The sequence below is a fragment of the Macaca nemestrina genome, chromosome 13 (assembly GCF_043159975.1).
Source record: "Macaca nemestrina isolate mMacNem1 chromosome 13, mMacNem.hap1, whole genome shotgun sequence".
NCBI lineage: Eukaryota > Metazoa > Chordata > Mammalia > Primates > Cercopithecidae > Macaca > Macaca nemestrina.
Genome location: NC_092137.1, coordinates 47483063 through 47500048, shown reverse-complemented (window position 1 = coordinate 47500048; position 16986 = coordinate 47483063). Strand labels below are relative to the sequence as shown.

General features: G+C 47.9%; 1 long non-coding RNA gene across 1 annotated transcript in view; it reads left to right on the top strand.

Moving 5' to 3' along the window:
• The first annotated feature begins 454 nt into the window (after nucleotides 1-454).
• Nucleotides 455-16986, top strand: part of LOC105464983 (uncharacterized) — a 167543-nt gene continuing 151011 nt past the window's right edge. Inside the window, exons 1-3 of the long non-coding RNA XR_977196.2 lie at nucleotides 455-627; nucleotides 14231-14323; nucleotides 14849-14983. This is a non-coding gene — a long non-coding RNA (uncharacterized lncRNA). The remainder of the gene's footprint in view (nucleotides 628-14230; nucleotides 14324-14848; nucleotides 14984-16986) is intronic.

Genomic DNA, 16986 nt, shown 5'->3' with positions numbered 1-16986 from the left:
GCAACTTAAGACATAAATGCTAAGATGGAGGCAGAAAGGAAAGAGGTTCGCCCGGAGATCCAAAGGAGAAGTGGGAGGGGACACTCTGAAAGGCAGGGAAGAACCCCGAAAGGAGGGGCTGGGGGCTCAAGCTGGTTGTGAAAGCCTTTCCCCTTTACGCTTTGCTCTCAGTGTGGCGGGCAGATTGGACGAGCAGGTGCCCTTAGAGGTCCTCACAGGCACCTTTGCTTACTTAGTCCTTTTACAACTTGGATTAATGTTTAACTTCCTTTGGGGAAAGATTAAAAAACAAAGGCAGAAACTCAGACCTCGGTAGCAGTGGCATCCTCACCCCAGGGCTAGACTCTACAGCTCCTGCTCTTTGTCCCCAAGTCTCCTCCCCTCTCCTTTGTCTCCAGGCCCCAGGGGAAGGCTAGAGATGATCACGTGACCGGGATGGGGCTGTGTTCCTGGCAGTCCCCTGGGCTTCCTGCAGGGACCTGGATTTCTAGTATTTCAGGCTGCTGTCCCGTTTTTTTTTTCATTTCCTTTTTGTTTTGTTGTTGATGGGACCGCATGTCCACAACACTGGGATTCCCTCACCCTCAGAGTCTAGAATCCAATTTCTTGGATTTCAGTGTTTTTAAGGTCAGTGGAAACTTTTTTAAAAAGCAACATTAAGCTAATATATTCTTACTGCAGAAAAGGAGCTTTGTTCTATTTATCTCTAAAACTGATGCTCACTAGTAGTTCTCAGATGTGGAAAGATATGTGTATTATTAATTTATAGGAAATGCTGGCTGGGCGTGGTGGCTCACACCTGTAATCCCAGCACTTTGGGAGGCCGATGTGGGTGGATCAGTTTGAGACCAGCCTGGCCCACATGGCAAAACCCCGTCTCTAATAAAAATACAAAAATTAGCTGGGCGTGGTGGTGAGCACCTGTAATCCCAGCTACTCCGGAGGATGAGGCTGGAGAATCACTTAAACCCGGGAGGCAGAGGCTGCAGGGAGAATCACTTGAACCCGGGAGGCGGAGGCTGCAGTGGGCCAAGATTGTGCCATTGCACTCCAGCCTGGGCGATGAGAGCGAAACTCTGTCTCAAATATATATATATATGAAATCCACTAGATTGAGGTGCTTGGAAAAACAATCCATCACTAAGGATCCTTCCCTTCCTTTTCTCCATTAATACCACCTTTGTAAAGATTCCCTCCGGTACCATTCCAAATAACTGAAGTGCAGATAATTATTTCCCAGAAAGTTGTTTTTACGCTGGTGAAATTCCATGGCAAACATTTTATTAACACTCTCCTCCCCTTCCTACCTGAGGTACTAAAACTTGGAGTCAGCCTGGGTAATATTTTACAGGAAAATGCTCTTCATCACTATACACCTGTGCTTACCATGGTACCTGGGGTATCTAGTAGGTGCCAGATAAATATATATGTACATATATATATATATATGGATATATACATGTTCAGATATATATATAGTTTTTTAAAATTTATTTTTTATTTTTTATTTCCGAGACAGAGTCTTGCTTTGTCATCCAGGCTGGCATGCAGTGGCGTGATCTTGGCTCACTGCAACCTCCGCCTCCTGGTTCAAGCAATTCTCTCTCAGCCTCCCAAATAGCTGGGATTACAGGTGTGCACCACCATGCCCAGCTAAGTTTTGTGTTGTTAGTAGAGACAGGGTTTCACCATGATGGCCAGGCTGGTCTCAAACTCCCGACCTCAGGTGATTCGTCCACCTCAGCCTCCAAAAGTGCTGGGATTACAGGCATGAGTACTGCACCTGGCCACAGACAAATATTTACTGAAGGAATTAATGAAGAAGGGTCTGGGAGAAAAGAAGAAAGCGGAGATTTCTGAAATGGAAGAATTTCCCCTAGAATTATCCAGAACTGACTGTGTAATAAAAGTACACCTTTTCCTTCTTCGCTTAGCTAAGTATTGGGGAAACATTTAAAATTATTAAAAATAGAGGGAGTTTTGGGAGCCTGAAAATTCTTTAGACCCCAAAACTGCTGGGATCCTAGACCTTAAGATTCCAAAGAAGAGATGCTCTTAGACTTGATCCTGCCTACTCACAGGCTCAGAGTAGACATGGCTACTGGCTTATCTTATGTCTAGAAGAATTAAGTGATTGCAGTATGCTCAGCTTAAAAAGTTGTCACGAACCTGGGGATGGAGTAGAGAGGGTTGGTGTTTAGAATATCCTAACCACCCCTTCCTGCTCTGGTCTAGAAGGAGGCCAGAAACATTTCATAAAATGTTGTACAAAGTATCCCTCCCAGAATCCTGGCTGTTCCAGGGAGGCAGTGCCGGCTGCTCAGTTGAGCATGGCCCTTTGGGTTCACATGGACCTAAGTCCAAATTCTATCTGTGTCCTGAGTTGTTCAGCCTGACAAAGAAAAGTAGACACGGGGCCAAGTGCAGTGGCTCATGCCTGTAATCCCAGTTCTGTGGGAGGCCGAGGCAGGCTGATCACCTGAGGTTGGGAGTTTGAGACCAGCCTGACCAACAAGAAAGAAACCCCTTCTCTACTAAAAAACAAAATTAGCCGGGCGTGGTGGCGCATGCCTATAATTCCAGCTACTCTGGAGGCTGAGGCAGGAGAATCACTTGAACCTGGGAGGCGGAGGTTGCGGTGAGCCGAGATGGCACCATTGCACTCCAGCATGGGCAACAAGAGCGAAACTCTGTCTCGGGGGGGAAAAAAAGAAGAAAAAGAAAAAAGAAAAGTAGACACCATGAGGCCTGGTAAGTATTAAGCTGCAGAGAAAACTCAGATAATTAACTTAAGCGCAGGGGAGTTAGTTGAATGGAGAGCTGCCCCCGTGAAGACCAAAGGCAAGGGATGGTGGGTGATGTGGGTGGCAAAGCTGCATAAGGAAAAGGGATGGACAGTTCAGGCTTGTGGGTATTTGGGAGCGTGGCACAGCTGCTGGACCCCAAGTCTATTTGTTGAGGCTAATAGTACAATAATACAGTCCCAAGTTCACCATTAATTTTTTTTTTTTGAGATGGAGTCTCGCTCTGTTGCCCAGGCTGGAGTGCACTGGCGTGATCTCGGCTCACTGCCATCTATCTCCGCCTCCCGGGTTCAAGCGATTCTTCTGCCTCAGCCTTCCAAGTAGCTGGGACTACAGGTGTATGCCACCACGCCTGGCTAATTTTTGTGTTTTTAGAAGAGACGGGTTTCACCATGTTGGACAGGCTGGTCTCGAACTCCTGACCTCGTGATCCACCCACCTCGACCTCCCAAAGTGCTGGGATTACAGGCGTGAGCCACCGCGCCCGGCCTCATCAAATTGTTTTTCTGCTGATTCTGACCTACTTTTCTGAAAGCAGTCACTCAGTCATTCTTTAGGAGCCCTGGCTGCTTGAAATCTTATATCTTCCAGGCCCAGCACCCTGCAGCAAGCAAGTCCAAACCATGTGCTAAGGCTACTAAAAATTCATTTCTCAAACCTCAGCACTATTGATATTTGGGTCCAAATCATTGCTTCTTATATCTATTTATTTATTTATTTTGAGACAGAGTCTTGCTCTATTGCCCAGGCTAGAGTACAGTGGCACGATCTCAGCTCACTGCAATCTCCAACTCCCCGTTCAAGCAATTCTCCTGCCGCAGCCTCCAGAGTAGCTGGGATTACAGGTGCCTGCCACCACACCCGGCTAGTTTATTTGTATTTTTAGTAGAGATGGGGTTTCACCATGTTGTCCAGGCTGGTTTAGAACTCCTGACCTCGGCCGGGCGCGGTGGCTCAAGCCTGTAATCCCAGCACTTTGGGAGGCCGAGATGGGCGGATCACAAGGTCAGGAGTTCGAGACCATCCTGGCTAACACGGCGAAACCCCGTCTCTACTAAAAACACAAAAAATTAGCCGGGCGAGGTGGCGGCGCCTGTGGTCCCAGCTACTCGGGAGGCTGAGGCAGGAGAATGGCGGAAACCCGGGAGGCGGAGCTTGCAGTGAGCTGAGATCTGGCCACTGCACTCCAGCCTGGGCGACAGAGCGAGACTCCGTCTCAAAAAAAAAAAAAAAAAAAAAAAGAACTCCTGACCTCAAGTGATCTGCCCTCCTCGGCTTCCCAAAGTGCTGGAATTACAGGCGTGAGCCTCCATGCCCAGCCAAAATCATTGTTTCTTATGGGGTGCTATCCTGCAGGGCAACATGGTAGGATGTTTTGCAATATCCCCGCCCTCTACCCACCAGATGCCTTGCAGGATCCTCCAATTATAACAATGCAAAATGCCGTAGACATCACCAAATGTCACTGTATGCCAAATTTCCCCCAGTTGCAAACCACTGAATCATACAGTTTTCTCTCCATGAAATGCTTTGCACAGGGCTTCCATGATGATTGGAATTCATTAGTCTAGTCCCAGAGCAAAATCAAGAAACTCAGTATTGGCCTGGCGTGGTGGCTCATACCTGTAATCCAGGCACTTTGGGGGGCCGAGGCGGGTGGATCACGAGGTCAGGAGATAGAGACCATCCTGGCTAACATGGTGAAATCCCGTCTCTACTAAAAATACGAAAAATTAGTCAAGTGTGGTGGTGGGCACCTGTAGTCCCAGCTACTCGGGCGGCTGAGGCAGGAGAATGGCGTGAACCCGGGAGGCGGAGCTTGCAGTGAGCCGAGATTGCGCCACTGCACTTCAGCCTAGGCAACTGAGCAAGACTCCCTTTCAAAAAAAAAAAAAAAAAAAAAACCCGGTTGCGGTGGCTCATGGCTGTAATCCCAACACTTTGGGAGTCCGAGGCGGTCGGGTCACGAGGTCAGGAGATGGAGACCACCTTGGCTAACACGGTGAAACCCCGTCTCTACTAATAATACAAAACAAATTAGCCAGGCGAGGTGGCGGGCACCTGTGGTCCCAGCTACTTGGGAGGCTGAGGCAGGAGAATGACGTGAACCCGGGAGGCGGAGCTTGCAGTGAGCCGAGATTGCGCCACTGCACTCCAGCCTGGGCCACAGAGCAAGACTACGTCTTAAAAAAAAAAAAAAAGTAAAGAATCTCAGTGTCACTTTATGTTGAGTTTATAACAGTTCTTCCCTGAATCAATTAACTTTAAAATTCCACCTGGTTGGGATCAAAGTCATTGAGATTTATGAGAAAAACCAGTCCAACCAGTCCCCACTTCATGCTTTTCCCCTGTGGCTCTTAGATCCTGAAGCTGGTTTATTTTGTCAACTTAATGTCCTGCTATCAACACTCACTTTATGCTTGGTCCAAGCATGAGTAGAGGCAGAGCTTCTTTATGTTGTAAAGACTGGGAGCATCAAAAAGAGGAAGTTTTAGAGATTGTATTAGTTCCCTAGGGCTGCTGCTTCTTCCCAATTCTACCTTCGACATAGGTAAGTAGATTCCTCCTCAGGGCCCCAGACCTTACGGAGTCGTACTCTAGGCTTGTTTCAGCCAAGTCCCTTCCCATGGAGGAGGAAGTCAACAGGGAGAAGCGAATATGTCCACTGGAGCCTGTTCCCTCTCTCCTAGACAATTCTGGGTGCTGGCAGGACATCAAAATTTCTTGCTCAGAAGAGTCAAGTCTACCTTCAGGGCATACACAACTTTTTCACAGGGTTACTTCTCCAGACTGGGCCATGACACTGGGGTGGCTCACGTGGGGTCATGGAGTGTCAATGTAGATGGAGCTTAGACGTGTGGCCTATGCTATTTTTGGCAACGTAAATGGAGCTTAGATATGTGGGCTGTACTTTTGCCCCAGATCCTGCAAATGCAACACAAGAGCCTGCTCTCTCCTTCTTGAGCCACCAGCTCTCTTAAAAGATGTCATTGAGATTGCTCCAAAGCCTCTATGTACCTTCTCCACTTTCCTCAATCTTTGCAGAAAGTGGTGATAAGCACTCACCCCAAGTGGAGAACCAGAAGGGAAAAGAAGAGGTTCCGAGAACCCAGAGAATTCCTCCTCAGAGCAAGCAGGGGCTAGACAGCTTTGCACCTCTCCACTGAGCAAAGAGCACCACCTCGTGAGCAGCAAAACACTCTCCGGAAAAACACCAGCATTCCTGGTAGATTTCTTTTCCTTTGCTTGTCTCTAATCGACACACAACCCCTTCTCTGGGCTATGGACTCCACAGTCAGATATGTAGTGAGATGTGGCCACTGCCTCCTCCTCAGTGAAGCGGTCTGGCTGATGCTCCCCCAGGGGAAATGAATCACTCTCTTGACTTTGAACTTGCACAGCTTGTTACTCACACCTTGGCTAGTGACTGACCTGTTCCATCACACTTTGTGGAGAGGTGAATCCTATGAGCTCCCCCAAGGCAGTGGCACCTGACTCACCTGGCTTCCCCTGAGGGCCTAGCACAGGGCTCACACACGGTGTAGCTGCTCAGGTGTTCTTCCCTGAATCAATTAACTTTAAAATTCCACCTGGTTGGGATCAAAGTCATTGAGATTTATGAGAAAAACCAGTCCAACCAGTCCCCACTTCATGCTTTTCCCCTGTGGCTCTTAGATCCTGAAGCTGGTTTATTTTGTCAACTTAATGTCCTGCTATCAACACTCACTTTATGCTTGGTCCAAGCATGAGTAGAGGCAGAGCTTCTTTATGTTGTAAAGCCTGGGAGCATCAAAAAGAGGAAGTTTTAGAGATTGTATTAGTTCCCTAGGGCTGCTGTAACAAAATGCCACAGACAAGGTGGTTTAAAACAACAGAAATATGGCTGGGCACGGTGGCTCACGCCTGTAATCCCAGCACTTTGGGAGGCTGAGGCAGGTGGATCACCTGAGATCAGGAGTTTGAGATCAGCCTGATCAACATGGAGAAACCCCATCTCGACTAAAAATACGAAAACATTAGCTGGGCATGGTGGCAGGTGCCTGTAATCCCAGCTACTTGGGAGGCTGAGGCAGGAGAATTGCTTGAACCTGGGAGATGGAGGTTGCGGCGAGCTGAGATTACACCACTGCACTCCAGCCTGGGCAACAAGAGCAATACTCCATCTCAAACAAACAAACAAACAAACAAACAAAAAATCCCAGAAATATATTCTCTCTGGTTCTGAAGATCAGAAGTCCAAAATCTAGGTGTTGGCAGGGCCTCACACTATCTGAAGGCTCTCGGAGGGCCTTCCTTGCCTCTTTCTAACTTCTAGGCATGTTCCTCAGCTTATAGATATCCATCATTGCATGGCATTTTCCCTGTATGTCTTCTCTCTCTGTGTTCAAATGTCCTTTTTTTTTTTTTCTTTTTTTGAGATGGAGTCTTGTTCTGTCACCCAGGCTGGAGTGCAATGGCGCGATCTCGGCTCACTACAACCTCTGTCTCCCGGGTTCCAGTGATTCTCCTGCCTCAGCCTCCCGTGTGGCTGGGACTACAGGTGCCTGCCACCATGCCCAGCTAATTTTTGTATTTTTAGTAGAGACAGAGTTTCACTATTTTGGCCAGGCTGGTCTTGAACTCCTGACCTCAGGTGATCCACTGGCCTTGGCCTCCCTAAGTGTTGGGATTACAGGTGTGAGCCACCGCACCTGGCGCCCACTCCCCACCTTTTAAAATAAGGACACCAGTCATTGGGTTAGATTTCACCCTAACTCGGTATGACTTGGTTATGTCTGCAAAGAGTCTATTTCCAAGGAAGCTGACTGTCATGGGTATGGAGGTTAGGACTTGAACATGTCTTTTGAGGGGATACCCACTACAGAGATGAAAGCACTTAATTCCCACAGCTTTTGGGGAAACTGGCTTGTGGCATGTGTGAGCCGAACCTCACATCTCATCTCCCCACAAGAAGCTTTGAATCTGGAAAGCTTAATTTGGATCCTAGCTCCATCATACGTGCCACCTTGGATAAACTGCTTAAACCAGAATACCTTCAAATGTTATTATACTCCTCCACACAAAATCAAAGAGCTTTGTAACAGTTTATTTTCATTTCTTCTCTTCTATCCTTTGGGCTATTGTTTTCTTTCTTTTTCTTTTTCCTCCCTTTTTTCTTTGGAGACAGAGTCTCACTAGGTTGTCCAGGCTGGAGTGCAGTGGCCATTCATCAGCATGGTCATACTGCATCACAACCTTGAGCTCCTGGGCTCAGGCAATCCTCCCACCTCAGCCTCCTGATGGGCTATTATGATTATTCATTTTCCTTCTACATATGTTATAAACCTCATAAGACATTGTTATTATTTTTTGCTTTAAACAGTTTCAAGTTTAGAAATACTTTGGCTATTTGTTTTTTAGCCTTCCCTCATTTTGGGGGGGATCCAATTATGTTAGACCACTTGATACTATCCCACAGATCACTGAAGTGGTGTTCATCTTATTATTTTATTTTTATTTTCATTTTAAAAATCTATTTTTATTTTGACTGGGCGCAGTGGCTCGCACCTGTAATCCTAGCACTTTGGGAGGCTGAGACAGGTGGATCACCTGAGGTCAGGAGTTCGAGACCAGCCTAGCCAACATGGCGAAACCCCATCTCTACTAAAAATACAAAAATTAGCCAAGTGTGGTGGCACGCACCTGTGACCCCAGCTACATAGGAGGCTGAGGTGGGAGAATCACTTGAACCCTGGAGGTGGAGGTTGCAGTGAGCCAAGATAGCATCATTGCACTCCAGCCTGGGTGACAAGAGTGAAACTCCGTCTCCATAAATAAATAAATACATGTAAAATAAAATAAAATAGAAATGGCCCGTTCAAAATTCATGAGAAAAACATGGAGAGGGGAGGTGGCTCCTGGAGGGAGTGGTGTGGGACCAATAGCTAAAGGAATCCAGTTTTGGTGAGTTATCTGCACCATCAAGGTGAAGTGTCATGAGCCCCTTGCTCCGCAAAGCTCGTGGAAATAGAGAACCATGAATCAGATCGAGAGACAAGCTTCATGAAGAATCATGGGTTCTTTTTTTTTTTTTTCTTTGCTTTTCTTTTTTGTGAGACAGTCTCACTGTCACGCAGGCTGGAGTGCGGTGGTGCGATTTTGGCTTACTGCAATCTTTGCCTCTCAGGCTCACCTGCCTCAGCTTCCTATAGGCAGGTGCAAGCCACCATGCATGGCTGATTTTCATTTTTTGTAGAGACAAGGTCTTGAGAGGTCTCACTATGTTGCCCAGGCTGGTCTTGGACTCCTGGGCTCAAGTGGTCCTCCTGCCTTGGCCTCCCAAAAGTGCTAGGATTACAGGCATGAGCTGCCCTGCCCAGCCTGGGATCATGGGTTCTTTAACTGTACCCTCTTCAGAGCTTAGCCCAGTATGGGATATAAAGAAGCTTCTCAGGATAGATTGACTACTATTTGCAAAGGTAATCAGAAGTGAGTCTGTGTTTGGAACAGATACCAGAGAATGCAGTCTCCGCGATGAGATCATCTGGGCCCTGTGAAAGAAACTGTTTGGCAGAGGTGGTTGCTTTTCAAAGCTGGCTGGGTGTGTTTCGGTCCTGTGTTAGCTGTTTAGAGTCAAGGCTGGCCTCAGTGAGAAGTGAAGAGCCAGCGAGTGGGTGGTCTAGCCTCCTGCACTCAAATATGTCTCCCCCAAAAGCTGAGAGTCCCTTTGGAATTCAGTTTCTTTCCGTTATTTCTGCCTGTTCAAATGTGAACACCTTGTCCTGAATGGTGAATGAATTGTTTTCTTCCCCTTAGGGCTTCTAGTTGAAAACCACACCCTACCAGATGAAATGCAGAAGTGATATTTGTGGAAAGTGGTCTGGGTGGAAACCCTCCTCTAAATCCCTTCTGAGATCTCAAAGGACACTGGTTCTCAGAAGAGCCTAGAAGACAGAGACAGGGGCAAGGAGGGGTCCCACAGCTGCCCAACACCAGCCAGCACATAATTTGGGCCAAGATTTGGTTAATTGTGGGTTGGGACAAAGTGAAAGAAAACATGGCTCACAAAGGAAGTCCAATGGCACCCATAAGACACATGTACGGCCGGGCACGGTGGCTCACGCCTGTAATCCCAGCACTTTGGGAGGCCGAGGCGGGCGGATCACAAGGTCAGGAGATCGAGACCACGGTGAAACCCCGTCTCTACTAAAAATACAAAAAATTAGCCGGGCGCGGTTGTGGGCGCCTGTAGTCCCAGCTACTCGGGAGGCTGAGGCAGGAGAATGGCGTGAACCCGGGAGGCGGAGCTTGCAGTGAGCCGAGATCGTGCCACTGCACTCCAGCCTGGGCGACAGAGCGAGACTCCGTCTCAAAAAAAAAAAAAAAAGACACATGTACGCTGGGCTCAGTTACAGACATGGGGAGGAGCAAGTTTGGAAGCCGCAACTGTCACGATCAGGGAGAGCTGGGACCACAGCTAGGAGACAGGACCTCTAGTCAGAGTCGCTGGTGTTTCAGGGATGGAAGACTCAGATGCTACAGGCTTGACCTGCGTTCAAGGTATGATTGATGGCAGGTATGCTGAGAAGTTTATTTGCCTCCTGGAATGTTTTCCCTACCTGCTTTTCCCTACCTCAGTTCTCACAGATGCCTGACATTCCTTTTAACAGGGAACAAGCCTTGCATTACAGAGCAAAAGAGCAAGCTTAAAACGGCCGTCGGAGGAGAATTTCATATCTGAGAAAGACAGCAAGAGGGGGAGAATGGTTGTGTGTGTGTGTGTGTGTGTGTGTGTGTGTATGTTTGTCTAGGATGGTATAATTTTGCCCAAGGCCATCGAAATAAGAAAATTTGGAGGCTGGGCACAGTGGCTCACACCTATAATCCCAGTCCTTTGGGAGGCTGAGGCAGGTGGATCATTTGAGGTCAGGAGTTCGAGACCAGCCTGGCCAACATGGTGCAACCCCGTCTCTACTCAAAATACAAAAAAATTAGCCAGGCGTGGTGGCACACATCTGTAGTACCAGCTACTCGGGAGATTGAGGCAGGAGAATCACTTGAACCTGGCAGGTGGAGGTTACAGTGAGCCAAGACTGAGCTATTACACTCCAGACTGGGTGACAGAGCTAGAATCCATCTCAAAAAACAAAAACAAAAAAGAGAAAGAAAATTTGGAGTCCTGTTGGTGGGGTGGGAGGAGGGAGAGCACAGGAAGAATAGCTAATGAATGCTGGGCTTAGTACCTAGGTAATGGGTTGACCTGTGCAGCAAACCACCATGGCACACATTTACCTATGTAACAAACCTGCACATCCTGCACATGTACCCTCAAACTTAAAATAAATGTTAATTTTGGCCGGGCGCGGTGGCTCACGCCTGTAATCCCAGCTCTCAGGGAGGCAGAGGCGGGAGGATAGCTTGAGCCCAGGAGTTCGAGACCTGCCTGGGTAATATAGCGAGACCCCGTTCTCCACAAAAAGGAAAAAAAAAAAAAAAAAGACAAAAATAAATGTTGATTTATGGCCGGGCGCGGTGGCTCAAGCCTGTAATCCCAGCACTTTGGGAGGCCGAGACGGGCGGATCATGAGGTCGGGAGATCGAGACCATCCTGGCTAACACGGTGAAACCCCGTCTCTACTAAAAAATACAAAAAACTAGCCGGGCGAGGTGGCGGGCGCCTGTAGTCCCAGCTACTCGGGAGGCTGAGGCAGGAGAATGGCGTGAACCCGGGAGGCGGAGCTTGTAGTGAGCCGAGATCCGGCCACTGCACTCCAGCCTGGGCGACAGAGCAAGACTCCGTCTCAAAAAAAAAAAAAAAAAAAAAAAGTAAAAAGAAAATTTGCTTTCTCCCCCACATAACAGCAGTAGCAGCAGCATTTCAGAATGGCTTTATTTTTTCCCAGCTTTAAGAAGCAGAGGAAAGCAAGGCCTTTCTTCCAGGCAAGAATATGAAAAAAGGGGGGGGGGGGTTGTTGCTTTAAGGGGAGTTGCGCTTATTTTTTTTTTGTCTTTTTTTTTTTTTTTTTCCTTTTTGTGGAGAACGGGGTCTCGCTATATTACCCAGGCAGGTCTCGAACTCCTGGTCTCAAGCTATCCTCCCGCCTCTGCCTCCCTGAGAGCTGGGATTACAGGCGTGAGCCACCGCGCCCGGCCTCATATTCTCGATTTAAATTCTTTCATAGATCTCAAATTGTCGCTCTGAAATGCAGTACTTCCCTCTGCTGGCCATAGGGTTGTATAGCTCATCAAAAACAAGGATGTCTCCCAAGTCCTCTCCCTTATCCAAGACTAAGGAATTGACTCTGGACATGAGGTAGGAGATAAATCAAATATAGGATGATTTTCCAACCCTCACGCCCCCTCAGAAAACATCCTTGAGTGTCTTTTGGCTCTGAATTTAAACAGGTTTATCTAGCTTCTCCAGCCTGTGCTTAGCCAATCAGGTCACATTGGCATGAATGTGCAAAGAACAATGGCTTGGAGCCCCACCCACCCAATTGCAGGACCTTAGCCCCCTTCCAAAACCTCCCTTGGAGATTCTGGAATACTTTCAGGGGGCTGAGGCTCATGATTTGGGGTTTGGGACCTCACAGAGAATCCACCATGTTCTTCTTGCTGGCTTCTGTCCCTACACCATCTCTTGGTTAAAAAGCCCCTCAAGGGCTCAAGCCGGGTGCAGTGGCTCACACCTGTAATCCCAGCACTTTGGGAGGCCGAGGTGGGCGGATCACCTGAGGTCAGGAGTTTGAGACCTCCCTGACCAACATAGTGAAACTCCGTCTCTCCTAAAAATGCAAAAATTAGCTGGGCATGGTGGCACACACCTGTAATCCCACCTACTTGAGAGGCTGAGGCAGGGGAATCGCTTGAACCTGGGAGGCAGAGGTTGCAGTGAGCCGAGATAGCACCACTGCACTCCAACCTGGGTGACAGAGCAAGACTCCATCTCAACAACAGCAACAAAAGCCCTTGAAAGAAATTTCCTGCTGCTCTGTTGTTCTGCCTGAGCCGGAGTCTGCTAATTCTCAAATCTGCCTCAGTTGCAGTCCTGTTAGTGGCGGTTTCTGTGCAGACGTAGGAAAAGGGGCCCCACAAGATAGTTGGAATTTATTCCAATATATTTGCATGACCAAATAACAAGTTACATGCTCTCCATTGCATGGTGGTGCGTTTGGTTAAAAAGCTACCATATCCTAGCAGGGTGGTGGTGATGCGTACCTATAGTCCCAGCTACTCAGGAGGCTGAGGGAGGAGGATTGCTTGAGCCCAGGAGTTTGAAATCAGTCTGGACAACATAGTAAGACCCCGTCTTTTTTTTTTTTTTTAAAAAGGTACCGTGCTTAGGGGGCTTTTTGTGAAACTGACTTTCCACAAATTGATTCTGAAATCAGAGTGAAAACTCTACTAGTATTTTCTATTTCTTTAAGATGTTTTATTTTATTTATTTATTTATTTATTTGAGACAGAGTCTCCCTCTGTTGCCAGGCTGGAGCACAGTGGTGTGATCTCAGCTCACTGCAACCTCCGACTCCCTTGTTCAAGCGATTCTCCTGCCTCAGCCTCCCAAGTAGCTGGGATTACAGGCACACGCCACCATGCCCAGCTGATTTTTGTATTTTTAGTAGAGACAGGATTTCCCCGTGTTGGCCAGGATGTTCTTGATCTCCTGACCTCGTGATCTGCCCACCTCGGCCTCCCAAAGTGCTGGGATTATAGGCGTGAGCCATGGCCCCTGGCCAAGATGTTTTATTCAAATTCTACTTTGATTTTATTTGAGGCCTTCAAAACCTTCCGTAATGAAGTGTGGATACATCCTTTAGGATGAGAAATAGAGCCTAAAGGAGATGTTCTCAACATGACTCTCCAGTAATCAGTGGTAGTAAGTACTAGGGTCAAACCTCACCTTGGGGAGAAAAAGGGTATTTATAGGTTTATGGGCCTTTCTCAAAGGCACACTGAAAAATACAAAACACAGGTCTCAATGTAGAGGCTGAGAAGTGGGAGCATATCCAGTTTTTAAAAGCAAATAAAATACAAGTTATTACTTGTGACACAAGCAAGCCGGAACTCCAAGACCCAGAGGTGCTTCTTGGCATCTGGAAGAAGCTGATGTGGTGGCAGTGCTCTGAGTCGGGGGATGCTCAAGGATTACTCTGTAGGCCTTCAGTGATGTGTTTAGTGCTGCAGTGGGAAACTTCACCTCTCTTTTAACGCCGGTCTAAGGCCTCAGCTCTGCTCTGATAGGAGCTACTGGAAGCAAGTGACTTTGCAGAGGACCTAAACTGTAAGAAGTTCACATTGAAAGTTGTAGCCAAGGTCGGTTTCGTGGGTGTGCATCCGGCATAGACAGGGCCTCATGCTCAGAAATGCTCTGTTCAAAAGGGTCCTGCACTGGGGGGCTAGTGCTCCATGACTACTGTCTTAGAATTCTTTTCTGCTTTTTTGAGGTGGGGGGTCTCGCTATGCTTCCCAGGCTGGACTCAAATTCCTGGGCCCAAGTGATTCTCCCTCCTCAGCTTCCTGAGTAACTGGGACTACAGGTGTGTGCCACTGCACCCAACTTGTCTTCAAATTCTTAATAATTTTATCTTTGCATTTGCATTTTGCAAGTGAAGTCCAATGGGACAATACAGCATGCAGTGAGGGCTTGGAGTCTTGGCCCATGCATGGTCTGCCTCTCCCTGTTTCCCTGGAACAGTTCTCAGCTGCCTGTTCCCCGCTCCCTGGTTCCCCAGGCCCCACCTGACTTCACCTTCCTTGCTGAACTCTGCTTGCTGTAGGGGCCTAGCTGTGGGCACAGGGAGAAGTGAGGTTGAGCTGGTGTGCCCTATGGCATTTTGGGGAGCAGCAGGCTGGCAGCCATCCTTTTCCTGGGCTGGCAGCGCCATGGTGCCTTTGATGGTCAGCAGCAGGACCAGGTCTCTCAGCCATCCCCTGGCCAGGTGCTGAGACTGCTTTGGAATGGAGATTTAATCCCTTGGGGTCTCCCAGCAGCCATGGGTTGGGGCAGCAGGTCCATGGGAAGGGAAGATTGATGGCCTCACCTCATCCTTGCCCCTGGGCAGAGACGGCATGTCAGTCTGGTGGTCTAGCCAGAGGAGGACTCCTGGAGCTGGTGAACTGTGCATGGATATGCAGTCATGGGCAGCCCACCTCCTACTCCTCACCCCCTAGTGCCTGCGAGGGTCTGCACTCACCCTGTAAGTATCTCTGTGCCCAAGGAAGCATAGCATCAAATAGCAAATAAGAAACACCAAGAAAGGGCAAGAGAAAGACCACAGAAGAAAGGAAAAGTTTGTATTTTAGTGCCTCTAATGACACTTTCCCCCCTACCCATCTTTTCTTTTCTTTTTTTTCTTTTCTTTCTTCTTTCTTCTTTTTCTTCTTCTTTTTTTTTTTTTTTTTTTCAGGGTCTTGCTTTATTGCCCAGGCTGGAGTACAGTAGCGCAATCACAGCTCACTGCAGCCTCAACCTCTTGGGCCCAAGCAATCTTCCCACCATGGTCTCCTAAAGTGCTGGGATAACAGGCATGAGCCGCCACACCTGGCTGAGGCCTCACATTTTCATTTTGTGCTGAGACTTGTAAATTAGGTAGATAGCCCTGGCTGTAGCAGAGGGTATAGATTCTTTTTCTGGCTCTGTTTTTGTGACATCTCAACTTACTGGGCTCTTATTAAAGGTGATTTAGGTGACTTACCATCTTTTCATGAGTACAGATGAAGAACTCTTCTAGGGCAGGGGTCTCTGTCCCCTGGGCCACAGACCAGTACTGGCCTCAGGAACCAGGCCGCACAGCAGGAGGTGAGTGGCAGGCAAGCAAGTTAAGCTTCATCTGTATTTACAGCCACTCCCTATCGCTGGCATTATTGCCTGAGCTTGGCCTCCTGTCAGATCAGTGGCGACCTTGATTGTCATAGGAGCATGAACCCTCTAGTGAATGGCGCATGGGAGAGATCTAGGTTGCATGCTTCTCAGGAGAATCTAATGCCTGATGACCCGTCACTGTCTCCCATTACTCCCAGATGGGATCGTCTAGTTGCAAGAAAACAAGTTCAGGACTCTCACTGATTTTACCTTATGGTGAGTTGTATAATAATTTCATTATATATTACAACGTAATAATAATAGAAATAAAGTGCACAATAAATGTAATGCACTCGAATCATCCCTAAACTATCCCCTGCCACCCTAGTCTGTGGAAAAATGGTCTTTAATGAAACTGGTCCCTGTTGCCAAAAAGGTTGGGACTGCTGCTCTAGAAGGTATGGGATTGGGAGGCGGGGGTCACACAGATAGCCACCGACAACTTGAGAATAGTGAGCATGGGCCTGTAAAAACAGATCAATAGGTGTTTGTGGAAGGTATTGATGAATACATGAATGAATGGATGAAACCATAAACGAAGAAAAATGGTATGGCATGCATGAATGTGTGATGGGCCCACAATCTGATCCTCCTAGGGATATTTGCCTTAGAAAAGGAGGCAAAGGCTAAGCTGAAAAAATCTGTGGCACGTGAGAGCCCTAGGGGGCTCTGGGCATGGGTGGGAGGAATCTGAAGTCTCTCTGTAGAGACTGCTCTTGGGCCATCCAATCTTCTCCGCTCACTACAGCGAAGCCTTTTCCTGCCCACTACAGCTTCCCACATGCTGCTTAATGTTGATATCTAGAAGAGGTTCTAGCCCGGCATGGTGGCTCCTGTAATCCCAGCACTCTGGGAGTTCAAAGTGGGAGGATTGCTTGAGCCCAGGAGTTCAAGAACAGTCTAGGCAACCTAGTGAGACCACATCTCTACAAAAAATTTAAAAATTAGCTCAATGTGGTGGTGTGTGTCCATAGTCCCAGCTACTCAGGAGGCTGAGATAGGAGGATCACTTGAGCCCACAGGCTACAGTGAACCATGATCGTGCCACTACACTCCAGCCTGGGTGACAGAGCAAGACCTTGTCGCTCAAAAAAACAAAAAGAGAAAATAGAAGAGGTTCTTACTGTACAATAGGACTATTTATTTATTTATTTATTTATTTATTTTTTGAGTCAGAGTCTTGCTCTGTCACCCAGGCTGGAGTGCAATGGCAGGATCTCGGCTCACTGCAACCTCCGCCTGCTGGGTTCAAGTGATTCTTCTGCCTCAGCCTCCCGAGTAGCTGGGATTACAGGCATGGGCCAGCATGCCCGGCTAATTTTTGTATTTTTAGTAGAT